Raw genomic sequence first — 14,498 nt, forward strand, 5'->3', positions numbered from 1 at the left:
ACCCACCCACTCACCCACCCACCCACTCACCCACCCACTCACCCACCCACCCACTCACCCACCCACTCACCCACTCACCTTCTCTCCCACTCACCCACCCACCCACTCACCCACCCACTCACCCACCCACCCACTCACCCACCCACTCACCCACTCACCTTCTCTCCCACTCACCCACCCACCCACTCACCCACCCACTCACCCACCCACCCACCCACTCACCCACTCACCCACCCACCCACTCACTCACCCACCCACCCACCCACTCACCCACCCACCCACCCACTCACCTTCTCTCCCACAGGCTGTGTGGCTCCCCAATGGACGAGCTCAGAACTCTGCAGAGGACGACCGCTCATCACTCGCTCAGTCGCGAGCACTCCGAGCCTGGGTAAGACTCACTCACTCACTCATACACTCACTCACTCATACACTCACTCACTCATACACTCACTCACTCATACACTCACTCACTCATACACTCACTCACTCATACACTCACTCACTCATACACTCACTCACTCATACACTCACTCATACACTCACTCATACACTCACTCACTCATACACTCACTCATACACTCACTCACTCATACACTCACTCACTCATACACTCACTCACTCATACACTCACTCATACACTCACTCATACACTCACTCATACACTCACTCACTCATACACTCACTCATACACTCACTCACTCATACACTCACTCATACACTCACTCACTCATACACTCACTCATACACTCACTCTCTCATACACTCACTCATACACTCACTCACTCATACACTCACTCATACACTCACTCACTCATACACTCACTCATACACTCACTCACTCATACACTCACTCATACACTCACTCATACACTCACTCATACACTCACTCATACACTCACTCACTCATACACTCACTCACTCATACACTCACTCATACACTCACTCACTCATACACTCACTCACTCATACACTCACTCATACACTCACTCATACACTCACTCACTTATACACTCACTCATACACTCACTCATACACTCACTCATACACTCACTCACTCATACACTCACTCACTTATACACTCACTCATACACTCACTCACTCATACACTCACTCATACACTCACTCATACACTCACTCACTCACTCACTCATACACTCACTCATACACTCACTCATACACTCACTCACTCATACACTCACTCATACACTCACTCACTCACTCATACACTCACTCATACACTCACTCACTCACTCATACACTCACTCATACACTCACTCACTCACTCATACACTCACTCATACACTCACTCATACACTCACTCACATACACTCACTCACACACACACTCACTTATACACTCACTCACTTATACACTCACTCATACACTCACTCATACACTCACTCACTCATACACTCACTCACTCACACACTCACTCTCTTATACACTCACTCACTTATACACTCACTCATACATTCACTCATACACTCACTCACTCACACACACACTCACTTATACACTCACTCTCTTATACACTCACTCACTCACACACTCACTCATACACTCACTCACACACTCACTCATACACTCACTCACTCATACACTCACTCACTCACTTATACACTCACTCATACACTCACTCATACACTCACTCACTCACTCATACACTCACTCACTCACACACTCATACACTCACTCATACACTCACTCACTCATACACTCACTCATACACTCACTCACACACTCACTCACTTATTCACTCACTCACTCACACACTCACTCACACACTCACTCACTCATACACACAACAACAACCGCCATTCGCCACTAAGAGGCGGTGACGTCACCACGACGCTTGTGCCAGGCCATGTGCACCTTGAGGCTGCCACGTGAAGTGTCGAACGCCCGCTGGCAGGAGGTCACGGGGCAGACCCAGCAGGTGCCACGGGTCGACTGACCGAGATGACCGAGATGACTGGCTGATGCACCACCTGTGCCCCCTACTGTGCCAACTCGCTGTGCTTTAGCCACCCGGCGCTCCGCTCGTTGTTGTGAGCGTCGCTCCTCCGCCCTCCGTTGTTGTTGGAGGGCGACTGCCTCCAACTGCCCAGTAGCGTCCTTCACGAGCCTCCTCCACTGAGGCCGATCTTGACACCGCTGGTACCAGTCATCGGCAAGTCCACTCAGCTCCACGTCCTCCTGTACCACATCACTCCATCTCTTCTCTAGCCCGTGCCGCGCCCGTTTAGCCCCCTCGATCCGGCCGAACAAAAGCTGTCTAGGCATGCGGTGGCTGGGCATGCGGGCTACATGACCCAGCCAACGCAGCCTTGCCTGCCGGAGGAGCTCACCGATGGGACTTTGCCCAGATCTTTCAAGGATTTGTGAGCTCCTCACACAATCCAGCCTGGTTAAACCCAGGATGGATCGTAGGCAGGCCAGCCTAAATGTTTCCAACACACGCACTCACACACACACACTCACTCACACACTCATACACTCATACACACACTCACTCACTCATACACTCACACACTCACTCACACACTCACTCACTCACTCACACACTCACTCACACACTCATACACACACACACTCACTCACTCACACACTCACTCACTCATACACTCACTCATACACTCACACACTCACTCACACACTCACTCAATCACTCACACACTCACTCACTCACTCACACACTCATACACACACACACTCACTCACACACTCACTCACTCACTCATACACTCACTCATGCACTCACGCACTCATACACTCATACACTCACTCACACACTCACTCACTCACACACACACTCACACACTCACGCACTCATACACTCATACACTCACTCACTCACACACTCACTCACACACTCACTCATACACTCACTCACACACTCACTCACACACTCACACACTCACACACTCATACACTCATACACTCACTCACTCACTCACCCACTCACCCACCCACCCACACACTCACTCACTCACCCACCCACCCACCCACCCACCCACCCACTCACCCACCCACCCACTCACCCACCCACCCACCCACTCACCCACCCACTCACCCACCCACACACCCAGCCACCCACCCACTCACCCACCCACTCACTCACTCACTCACTCACCCACCTCCTCCTCTCTCCCCTCTCTCAGTGCGTGTCCTGGCGGCCAGGCGAGCGTGTGGATTGGCCAAGCTGGATCACATGACCCCCGTCTCTCTCCACCACCGCCTGAAACTCCAGCGACGCATTCTGGGCCACCTCTCCTCCGTCTACTGCGTCTGCTACGACCGCACTGGGCTACGTGTGTTCACGGTGAGGGGCTCACCGCCACGCTCACCACTCGCTCACCCACTCACTCACCCACTCGCTCACTCACCCACTCACTCAGTCATCCACCCACTCACCCACCCACCCACTCACTCACCTAGTCACTCACCCACCCACCCACTCACTCAGTCATCCACCCACTCACCCACCCACCCACTCACTCACCCAGTCACTCACCCACCTCTCCTCCGTCTACTGCGTCTGCTACGACCGCACTGGGCTACGTGTGTTCACGGTGAGGGGCTCACCGCCACGCTCACCACTCGCTCACCCACTCGCTCACCCACTCACTCACCCAGTCACTCACTCACCCACTCACTCAGTCATCCACCCACTCACCCACTCACTCACCCAGTCACTCACCCACCACTCCTCCATCTACTGCGTCTGCTACGACCGCACTGGGCTACGTGTGTTCACGGTGAGGGGCTCACCGCCACGCTCACCACTCGCTCACCCACTCGCTCACCCACTCACTCACCCACTCACTCACCCACTCGCTCACCCACTCACTCACCCACCTCTCCTCCGTCTACTGCGTCTGCTACGACCGCACTGGGCTACGTGTGTTCACGGTGAGGGGCTCACCGCCACGCTCATCACTCGCTCACCCACTCACTCACCCAGTCACTCACCCAGTCACTCACTCACCGACCCACCCACCCACTCACATTCACCCACCCACCCACCCACTCACTCACCCACCCACTCACTCACTCATCCACTCACCCACCCACTCACCCACCCATCCACCCACTCACCCACTCACTCGCTCACTCACCCACCTCTCCTCCGTCTACTGCGTCTGCTACGACCGCACGGTGCTACGTGTGTTCACGGTGAGGGGCTCACCGCCACGCTCACCACTCACTCACCCACTCACCCAGTCACCCACCCACCCACTCACTCACTCACTCACCCAGTCACTCACTCACCCACTCACCCACTCACCCACTCACTCACCCAGTCACTCATTCAGTAACCCACCCATTCAATCATTCACTCACTCACCGACCCACCCACCCACTCACCCCACCCACTCACCCACTCACCCACCCACCCACTCACCCACCCACTCACTCACCCACCCACTCACCCACCCACTCACCTACTCACCCACTCACTCACCCACCCACTCACTCACCCACCCACTCACCCACCCACCCACTCACCCACCCACCCACTCACTCACTCACTCACCCACCCACTCACCCACTCACCCACCCACTCACCCACTCACCGACTCACTCACCCACTCAGCCACCCACTCACCCACCCACCCACTCACCCACCCACTCACCCACCCACCCACTCACCACTCACCCACCCACCCACCCACTCACCCACCCACTCACCCACTCACCCACCCACCCACTCACCTACTCACCCACCCACTCACCTACTCACCCACCCACCCACTCACCCACTCACTCACCCACCCACCCACCCACCCACTCACCCACCCACCCACTCACTCACTCACTCACCCACCCACCCACCCACTCACCCACCCACTCACCCACCCACCCACTCACCCACCCACCCACTCACTCACTCACTCACCCACCCACTCACCCACTCACCCACCCACTCACCCACTCACCGACTCACTCACCCACTCAGCCACCCACTCACCCACCCACTCACCCACCCACTCACCCACCCACCCACTCACCTACTCACCCACCCACTTACCTACTCACCCACCCACCCACTCACCCACTCACTCACCCACCCACCCACCCACTCACCCACCCACCCACTCACTCACTCACTCACTCACCCACCCACCCACCCACTCACCCACCCACTCACCCACCCACCCACTCACCCACCCACCCACTCACTCACTCACTCACTCACCCACCCACTCACCCACTCACCCACCCACTCACCCACTCACCGACTCACTCACCCACTCAGCCACCCACCCACCCACCCACTCACCCACCCACTCACCCACCCACCCACTCACCACTCACCCACCCACCCACCCACTCACCCACCCACTCACCCACCCACCCACTCACCTACTCACCCACCCACTCACCTACTCACCCACCCACCCACTCACCCACTCACTCACCCACCCACCCACCCACCCACCCACCCACTCACCCACCCACCCACCCACCCACCCACTCACCCACCCACCCACCCACTCACTCACTCACTCACTCACCCACCCACCCACCCACTCACCCACCCACTCACCCACCCACCCACTCACCACTCACCCACCCACCCACCCACTCACCCACCCACTCACCCACCCACCCACTCACCTACTCACCCACCCACTCACCTACTCACCCACCCACCCACTCACCCACTCACTCACCCATCCACTCACCCACCCACCCACTCACCCACCCACTCACCCACCCACTCACCCACTCACCGACTCACTCACCCACTCACCCACCCACCCACTCACCTACCCACTCACCCACTCACCCACCCACCCACTCACCCACCCACCCACCCACTCACCCACCCACCCACTGACCCACCCACCCACCCAACCACTCACCCACCCACTCACTCACTCACTCACTCACTCACCCACCCACCCACCCACTCACCCACCCACCCACCCACCCACTCACCCACCCACCCACCCACCCACATACTCACCCACCCACTCACCCACCCACCCACCCACTTACCCACCCACTCACCCACCCACCCACTTACCCACCCACCCACCCACTTACCCACCCACTCACCCACCCACACAACCACCCACCCACTCATCCACTCACCCACCCACTCACCCACCCACCCACCCACTCACCCACTCACCCACCCACCCACTCACCCACTCACTCACCCACCCACTCACCCACCCACTCACCCACCCACTCACCCACTCACCGACTCACTCACCCACTCACCCACCCACCCACTCACCTACCCACTCACCCACTCACCCACCCACCCACTCACCCACCCACCCACTGACCCACCCACCCACCCAACCACTCACCCACCCACTCACTCACTCACCCACCCACTCACCCACCCACCCACCCACTTACCCACCCACTCACCCACCCACCCACTTACCCACCCACTCACCCACCCACACAACCACCCACCCACTCACCCACTCACCCACCCACCCACTCATCCACTCACCCACCCACTCACCCACCCACCCACTCACCCACTCACCCACCCACCCACCCACCCACCCACCCACTCACCCACCCACCCACCCACCCACCCACTCACCCACCCACTCACCCACCCACCCACTCACCCACCCACCCACTCACCCACCCACTCACTCACTCACCCAGTCACTCACCCACCCACCCACTCACTCATCCACTCACCCACCCACCCAGTCACCCACCCACCCACCCACTCACTCACTCACTCACCCAGTCACTCACTCACCCACTCACCCACTTACTCAACCACCCACCCACTCACTCACCCACCTCTCCTCCGTCTACTGCGTCTGCTACGACCGCACTGGGCTACGTGTGTTCACGGTGAGGGGCTCACCGCCACGCTCATCACTCGCTCACCCACTCACTCACCCACTCGCTCACTCACCCACTCACTCAGTCATCCACCCACTCACTCACCCACTCGCTCACTCACCCACTCACTCAGTCATCCACCCACTCACCCACCCACTCACTCACTCACCCAGTCACTCACCCACCCACCCACTCACTCATCCACTCACCCACCCACCCAGTCACCCACCCACCCACCCACCCACCCACTCACTCACTCACTCACTCACCCAGTCACTCACTCACCCACTCACCCACTCACCCACTTACTCAACCACCCACCCACTCACTCACCCACCTCTCCTCCGTCTACTGCGTCTGCTACGACCGCACTGGGCTACGTGTGTTCACGGTGAGGGGCTCACCGCCACGCTCACCACTCGCTCACCCACTCACTCACCCACTCGCTCACCCACTCACTCACCCAGTCACTCACTCACCGACCCACCCACCCACTCACATTCACCCACCCACCCACTCACTCACCCACCCACTCACTCACCCAGTCACTCACCCACCCACTCACCCACCCATCCACCCACTCACCCACTCACTCGCTCACTCACCCACCTCTCCTCCGTCTACTGCGTCTGCTACGACCGCACGGTGCTACGTGTGTTCACGGTGAGGGGCTCACCGCCACGCTCACCACTCACTCACCCACTCACCCAGTCACCCACCCACCCACTCACTCACTCACTCACCCAGTCACTCACTCACCCACCCACTCACCCACTCACCCACTTACTCAACCACCCACCCACTCACTCAATCACCCACTCACTCACTCACCCACCCACTCACCCCACCCACTCACCGACTCACTCACCCACTACTCACCCACTCACCCACCCACCCACTCACCCACCCACCCACTCACCCACCCACCCACTCACCTACTCACCCACCCACTCACCTACTCACCCACCCACTCACCCACTCACTCACCCACCCAATCACCCACCCACCCACCCACTCACCCACCCACCCACTCACCCACCCACTCACTCACCCACCCACTCACCCACCCACTCACCTACTCACCCACTCACTCACTCACTCACCCACCCACCCACACCACTCACCCACCCACCCACTGACCCACCCACCCACCCAACCACTCACCCACCCACTCACTCACTCACCCACCCACTCACCCACCCACCTCACCCACCCACTCACCCACCCACTCACCTACTCACCCACTCACTCACCCACCCACTCACTCCCCCACCCACTCACCCACCCACCCACTCACCCACCCACCCACTCACTCACTCACTCACCCACCCACTCACCCACTCACCCACCCACTCACCAACTCACCGACTCACTCACCCACTCAGCCACCCACTCACCCACCCACCCACTCACCCACCCACTCACCCACCCACCCACTCACCACTCACCCACCCACCCACCCACTCACCCACCCACTCACCCACCCACCCACTCACCTACTCACCCACCCACTCACCTACTCACCCACCCACCCACTCACCCACCCACTCACCCACCCACCCACCCACTCACCCACCCACCCACTGACCCACCCACCCAACCACTCACCCACCCACTCACTCACTCACCCACCCACTCACCCACCCACCCACCCACCCACCCACCCACCCACTCACCCACCCACCCACCCACCCACCCACATACTCACCCACCCACCCACTCACCCACCCACCCACCCACTTACCCACCCACTCACCCACCCACCCACTTACCCACCCACCCACCCACTTACCCACCCACTCACCCACCCACACAACCACCCACCCACTCATCCACTCACCCACCCACTCACCCACCCACCCACTCACCCACTCACCCACCCACCCACTCACCCACTCACTCACCCACCCACTCACCCACCCACTCACCCACTCACCCACCCACTCACCCCACTCACCGACTCACTCACCCACTCACCCACCCACCCACTCACCTACCCACTCACCCACTCACCCACCCACCCACTCACCCACTCACCCACTGACCCACCCACTCACCCACTGACCCACCCACCCACCCAACCACTCACCCACCCACTCACTCACTCACTCACCCACCCACCCACTCACCCACCCACCTACTCACCCACCCACCCACTCACCCACCCACCCACTTACCCACCCACTCACCCACCCACCCACCCACTTACCCACCCACTCACCCACCCACACAACCACCCATCCACTCACCCACTCACCCACCCACCCACTCATCCACTCACCCACCCACTCACCCACCCACCCACTCACCCACTCACCCACCCACCCACCCACCCACCCACTCACCCACCCACCCACCCACCCACCCACTCACCCACCCACTCACCCACCCACCCACTCACCCACCCACCCACTCACCCACTCACCCACCCACCCACCCACTCACCCACCCACTCACCATCTCGCTCACCCACTCACCCACTCACTCACCCACCCACTCATCCACCCACCCACCCACTCACTCACCCATTCGCTCACTTCGCTCACTCACCCATTCACTCATTCACTCACTCACTCACCGACCCACCCACCCACTCACACTCACCCACCCACTCACTAACTCACTCACCCACCCACCCACCCACCCACTCACCCCACCCACTCACTCACCCACCCACCCCGCTCACCCACTCACTCACCGACCCACCCACCCACTCACACTCACCCACCCACTCACCACCCACCCACTCACCACCACTCACCCACCACTCACCCACTCACTCACCCACCCACCCCGCTCACCATCTCACCGACCCACTCACCCACTCACTCACCCACCCACCCACTCACCCACCCACTCACACTCACCCACCCACTCACCCACTCACTCACCCACCCACCCACTCACCCACCCACTCACTCACCCACCCACCCGCTCACCATCTCACCCACCGTGTGAGCAGGGCTCGGACGACTGCCTGGTCAAGGTTTGGGCGAGTCAGGATGGGCGACTTTTCTCCACGCTGCGTGGACACGCCGCTGAGATCTCGGACCTCAGCGTCAGTCACGACAACTGCCTGCTAGCCTCAGGCAGCTGTGACAAGGTGAGGGGGTGGTGAGGAGGTGGTGAGGGGGTGGTGAGGGGGGTGAGGGGGTGGTGAGGAGAGAGGGGGGTGGTGAGGTGGGTTAAGGTGGGTGTGAGATCTCGGACCTCAGCGTCAGTCACGACAACTGCCTGCTAGCTTCGGGTAGCTGTGACTAGGTGAGGGGGTGGTGAGGGGGTGGTGAGGGGGGTGAGGAGAAGGTGAGGAGGGTGGTGAGGGTGGTGAGGGGGGTGAGGAGAAGGTGAGGAGGGTGGTGAGGGTGGCGAGGGGGGCGGCGAGGGGGGCGGCGAGGGGGGCGGCGAGGGGGGGCGGCGAGGAGGGCGGTGAGGGGGGTGGTGAGGGGGTGGTGAGGGGGGTGGTGAGGAGGGTGGTGAGGGGGGTGGTGAGGAGGGTGGTGAGGGGAGTGGTGAGAGGGTGGTGAGGGGGTGGTGAGGAGGTGGTGAGGAGGGTGGTGAGAAGGGTGGTGAGGGGGGGTGGTGAGGAGGGTGGTGAGGAGGGTGGTGAGGGGGTGGTGAGGAGGGTGGTGAGGAGGGTGGTGAGGGGGGTGGTGAGGGGGTGGTGAGGGGGGTGGTGAGGGGGTGGTGAGGGGGGTGGTGAGGGGGGTGGTGAGGGGGTGGTGAGGGGGGTGGTGAGGGGGGTGGTGAGGGGGTGGTGAGGGTGGTGAGGGGGTGGTGAGGAGGGTGGTGAGGGGGGTGGTGAGGGGGGTGGTGAGGGGGGTGGTGAGGGGGGTGGTGAGGGGGGTGGTGAGGGGGGTGGTGAGGGTGGTGAGGGGGTGGTGAGGGGGTGGTGAGGGGGGTGGTGAGGGGGGTGGTGAGGGGGTGGTGAGGGGGTGGTGAGGAGGGTGGTGAGGGGGTGGTGAGGGGGGTGGTGAGGGGGGTGGTGAGGGGGGTGGTGAGGGGGGTGGTGAGGGGGGTGGTGAGGGGGGTGGTGAGGGGGGTGGTGAGGGGGGTGGTGAGGGTGGTGGTGAGGGTGGTGAGGGGGTGGTGAGGGTGGTGAGGAGAGAGGAGGGGGGTGGTGAGAGGGTGGTGAGGGGGTGGTGAGGAGGGTGGTGAGGGGGTGGTGAGGAGGGTGGTGAGGGGGGTGGTGAGGGGGTGGTGAGGGGGGTGGTTAGGGGGGTGGTGAGGGGGGTGGTGAGGGGGTGGTGAGGGTGGTGAGGGGGTGGTGAGGGTGGTGAGGGGGGTGGTGAGGGGGGTGGTGAGGGGGGTGGTGAGGGGGGTGGTGAGGGGGTGGTGAGGGGGTGGTGAGGGGGTGGTGAGGTGGTGGTGAGGGGGGTGGTGAGGGGGGTGGTGAGGGGGGTGGTGAGGGTGGTAGGGGGGTGGTGAGGGTGGTGAGGGGGGTGGTGAGGGGGGTGGTGAGGGGGGTGGTGAGGAGGGTGGTGAGGGGGTGGTGAGGGGGGTGGTGAGGAGGGTGGTGAGGGGGGTGGTGAGGGGGGTGATGAGGGGGGTGGTGAGGGGGTGTTGAGGGTGGTGAGGGGGTGGTGAGGGGGGTGGTGAGGGGGGTGGTGAGGGGGGTGGTGAGGGGGGTGTGTAATGGCTAAGGGGGGTGGTGAGGGGGGTGGTGAGGGGGGTGGTGAGGGGGGTGGTGAGGGTGGTGGTGAGGGGGGTGGTGAAGGGGGTGGTGAGGGTGGTGAGGGGGGTGGTGAGGGTGGTGAGGGGGGTGGTGAGGGGGGTGGTGAGGGGGGTGGTGAGGGGGGTGGTGAGGGGGGTGGTGAGGGGGGTGGTGAGGGGGGTGGTGAGGAGGGTGGTGAAGGGGTGGTGAGGGGGTGGTGAGGGGGGGGGGTGAGGGGGTGGTGAGGGGGGTGGTGAGGAGGGTGGTGAGGGGGTGGTGAGGGGGGTGGTGAGGGGGGTGGTGAGGGGGGTGGTGAGGGGGGTGGTGAGGGGGGTGGTGAGGGGGGTGGTGAGGGGGGTGGTGAGGGGGTGGTGAGCGGGGTGGTGAGGGGGGTGGTGAGGGGGGTGGTGAGGGGGTGGTGAGGGGGTGGTGAGGGTGGTGAGGGGGGTGGTGAGGGGGTGGTGAGGGGGGTGTTGAGGGGGGTGGTGAGGGGGTGGTGAGGGGGTGGTGAGGGGGGTGGTGATGGGGGTGGTGAGGGGGGTGGTGAGGGTGGTAGGGGGGTGGTGAGGGGTGGTGAGGGGGTGGTGAGGGTGGTGAGGGGGGTGGTGAGGGGGTGGTGAGGGGGGTGGTGAGGGGGGTGGTGAGGGGGGTGGTGAGGGTGGTGAGGGGGTGGTGAGGGTGGTGAGGGGGGTGGTGAGGGGGGTGGTGAGGGGGGTGGTGAGGGGGGGTGGTGAGGGGGGTGGTGAGGGGGGTGGTGAGGGGGGGTGGTGAGGAGAGGGTGAGGGGGGTGGTGAGGGGGGTGGTGAGGGGGGTGGTGAGGGGGGTGGTGAGGGGGGTGGTGAGGGGGGGTGGTGAGGGGGGTGGTGAGGGTGGTGGTGAGGGGGGTGGTGAGGGGGGTGGTGAAGGGGGTGGTGAGGGTGGTGAGGGGGTGGTGAGGGGGGTGGTGAGGGGGGGTGGTGAGGGGGGTGGTGAGGGGGGTGGTGAGGGGGGTGGTGAGGGGGGTGGTGAGGGGGGTGGTGAGGAGGGTGGTGAGGGGGTGGTGAGGGGGTGGTGTGGGGGGGGGTGAGGGGGTGGTGAGGGGGGTGGTGAGGAGGGTGGTGAGGGGGTGGTGGGGGGGTGGTGAGGGGGGTGGTGAGGGGGGTGGTGAGGGGGGTGGTGAGGGGGGTGGTGAGGGGGGTGGTGAGGGGGGTGGTGAGGAGGGTGGTGAGGGGGTGGTGAGGGGGTGGTGAGGGGGGTGGTGAGGGGGGTGGTGAGGGGGGTGGTGAGGGGGTGGTGAGGGGGGTGGTGAGGGGGGTGGTGAGGGGGGTGGTGAGGGGGGTGGTGAGGGGGGTGGTGAGGGGGGTGGTGAGGGGGGTGGTGAGGGGGGGGGCGACAGGTGGTGGTTAACGTTACCGTGGTTACCGTGGTTGTCGTGGCGACAGTTGGTGGTTGCCGTGGCCGTGGTTGCCGTGGCTACAGGTGGTGGTTACCGTGGTTGCCGTGGCTACAGGTGGTGGGTAACGTGGCCGTGGTTACCGTGGTTGCCGTGGCCACAAGTGGTGGTTAACGTTACCGTGGTTACCGTGGTTGCCGTGGTTGCCGTGGCGACAGGTGGTGCGTGTCTGGTGCCTGCGGTCCGGAGCTCCGGTGGCTGTCTTGCAGGGTCACTCGGGGTCAATCACCTCCCTGCAGGTGGGGTCACTGGGGGGGGTCACGGGGTCGCTGGGGGGTCACGGGGTCACTCGGGGTCAATCACCTCCCTGCAGGTGGGGTCACTGGGGGGGTCATGGGGTCGCTGGGGGGTCACGGGGTCACTCGGGGTCAATCACCTCCCTGCAGGTGGGGTCACTGGGGGGTCACGGGGTCACTCGGGGTCAATCACCTCCCTGCAGGTGGGGTCACTGGGGAGGTCACGGGGTCGCTGGGGGGTCACGGGGTCACTCGGTCAATCACCTCCCTGCAGGTGGGGTCACTGGGGGGGTCACGGGGTCGCTGGGGGGTCACGGGGTCACTCGGGGTCAATCACCTCCCTGCAGGTGGGGTCACGGGATCGCTCGGGGTCAATCACCTCCCTGCAGGTGGGGTCACTGGGGGGGTCACGGGGTCGCTGGGGGGTCACGGGGTCACTCGGGGTCAATCACCTCTCTGCAGGTGGGGTCACTGGGGGGGTCATGGGGTCGCTGGGGGGTCACGGGGTCACTCGGGGTCAATCACCTCCCTGCAGGTGGGGTCAGGGGTCACTGAGGAATCAAGAGGTCACTCTCCCCTCCCCCCCTCACCCGCCTCACCCCCCTGCCCCCCCCCTCCTCACCCCCTCACCCCCCCCCCTCTCACCCCCCCCCTCTCACCCCCCCCCTCTCACCCCCCCCCTCTCACCCCCCCCCCTCTCACCCCCCCCCTCTCACCCCCCCCCTCTCACCCCCCCCCCTCTCACCCCCCCCTCTCACCCCCCCCTCTCACCCCCCCCTCTCCCCCCCCTCACCCCCCCCTCTCACCCCCCCCCTCTCACCCCCCCCCTCACCCCCCCCTCTCACCCCCCCCCTCACCCCCCCCCCTCACCCCCCCCCCTCACCCCCCCCCTCACCCCCCCCCTCACCCCCCCCCTCACCCCCCCCTCTCACCCCCCCCTCTCACACCCCCCCCTCACCCCCCCCTCTCACCCCCCCCCTCTCACCCCCCCCTCTCACCCCCCCCCTCTCACCCCCCCCTCTCACCCCCCCCCTCTCACCCCCCCCTCTCACCCCCCCCCTCTCGACCCCCCCCTCTCACCCCCCCTCTCACCCCCCCCCTCTCACCCCCCCCTCTCACCCCCCCCCTCTCACCCCCCCCCTCTCACCCCCCCCTCTCACCCCCCCCCTCACCCCCCCCCTCTCACCCCCCCCCTCTCACCCCCCCCTCTCACCCCCCCCCTCTCACCCCCCCTCTCACCCCTCCCTTTCACCCTCACCCTCTCACCCCCCCCCTCTCACCCCCCCCCTTTCACCCTCACCCTCTCACCACTCCCCTCACCCCCCCCTCTCACCCCCCCCTCACC

General features: G+C 63.7%; 2 long non-coding RNA genes across 2 annotated transcripts in view; both read left to right on the plus strand.

The window, feature by feature from the left end:
- LOC144954437 (uncharacterized) overlaps positions 1 to 3,320 on the plus strand; it is a 14,251-nt gene extending 10,931 nt beyond the window's left edge. The window contains exons 3-4 of the long non-coding RNA XR_013641190.1: positions 305 to 391; positions 3,165 to 3,320. This is a non-coding gene — a long non-coding RNA (uncharacterized LOC144954437). The remainder of the gene's footprint in view (positions 1 to 304; positions 392 to 3,164) is intronic.
- Positions 3,321 to 7,167: 3,847 nt separating this feature from the next.
- On the plus strand, positions 7,168 to 13,156 carry LOC144954438 (uncharacterized). Its single transcript, XR_013641191.1, has 3 exons — positions 7,168 to 7,225; positions 9,797 to 9,937; positions 13,076 to 13,156. It is a non-coding gene; the product is annotated as an uncharacterized LOC144954438 (long non-coding RNA).
- Positions 13,157 to 14,498: the final 1,342 nt, after the last annotated feature.

Source organism: Lampetra fluviatilis, unplaced genomic scaffold (assembly GCF_964198595.1).
Source record: "Lampetra fluviatilis unplaced genomic scaffold, kcLamFluv1.1 SCAFFOLD_1138, whole genome shotgun sequence".
NCBI classification, from domain to species: domain Eukaryota; kingdom Metazoa; phylum Chordata; class Hyperoartia; order Petromyzontiformes; family Petromyzontidae; genus Lampetra; species Lampetra fluviatilis.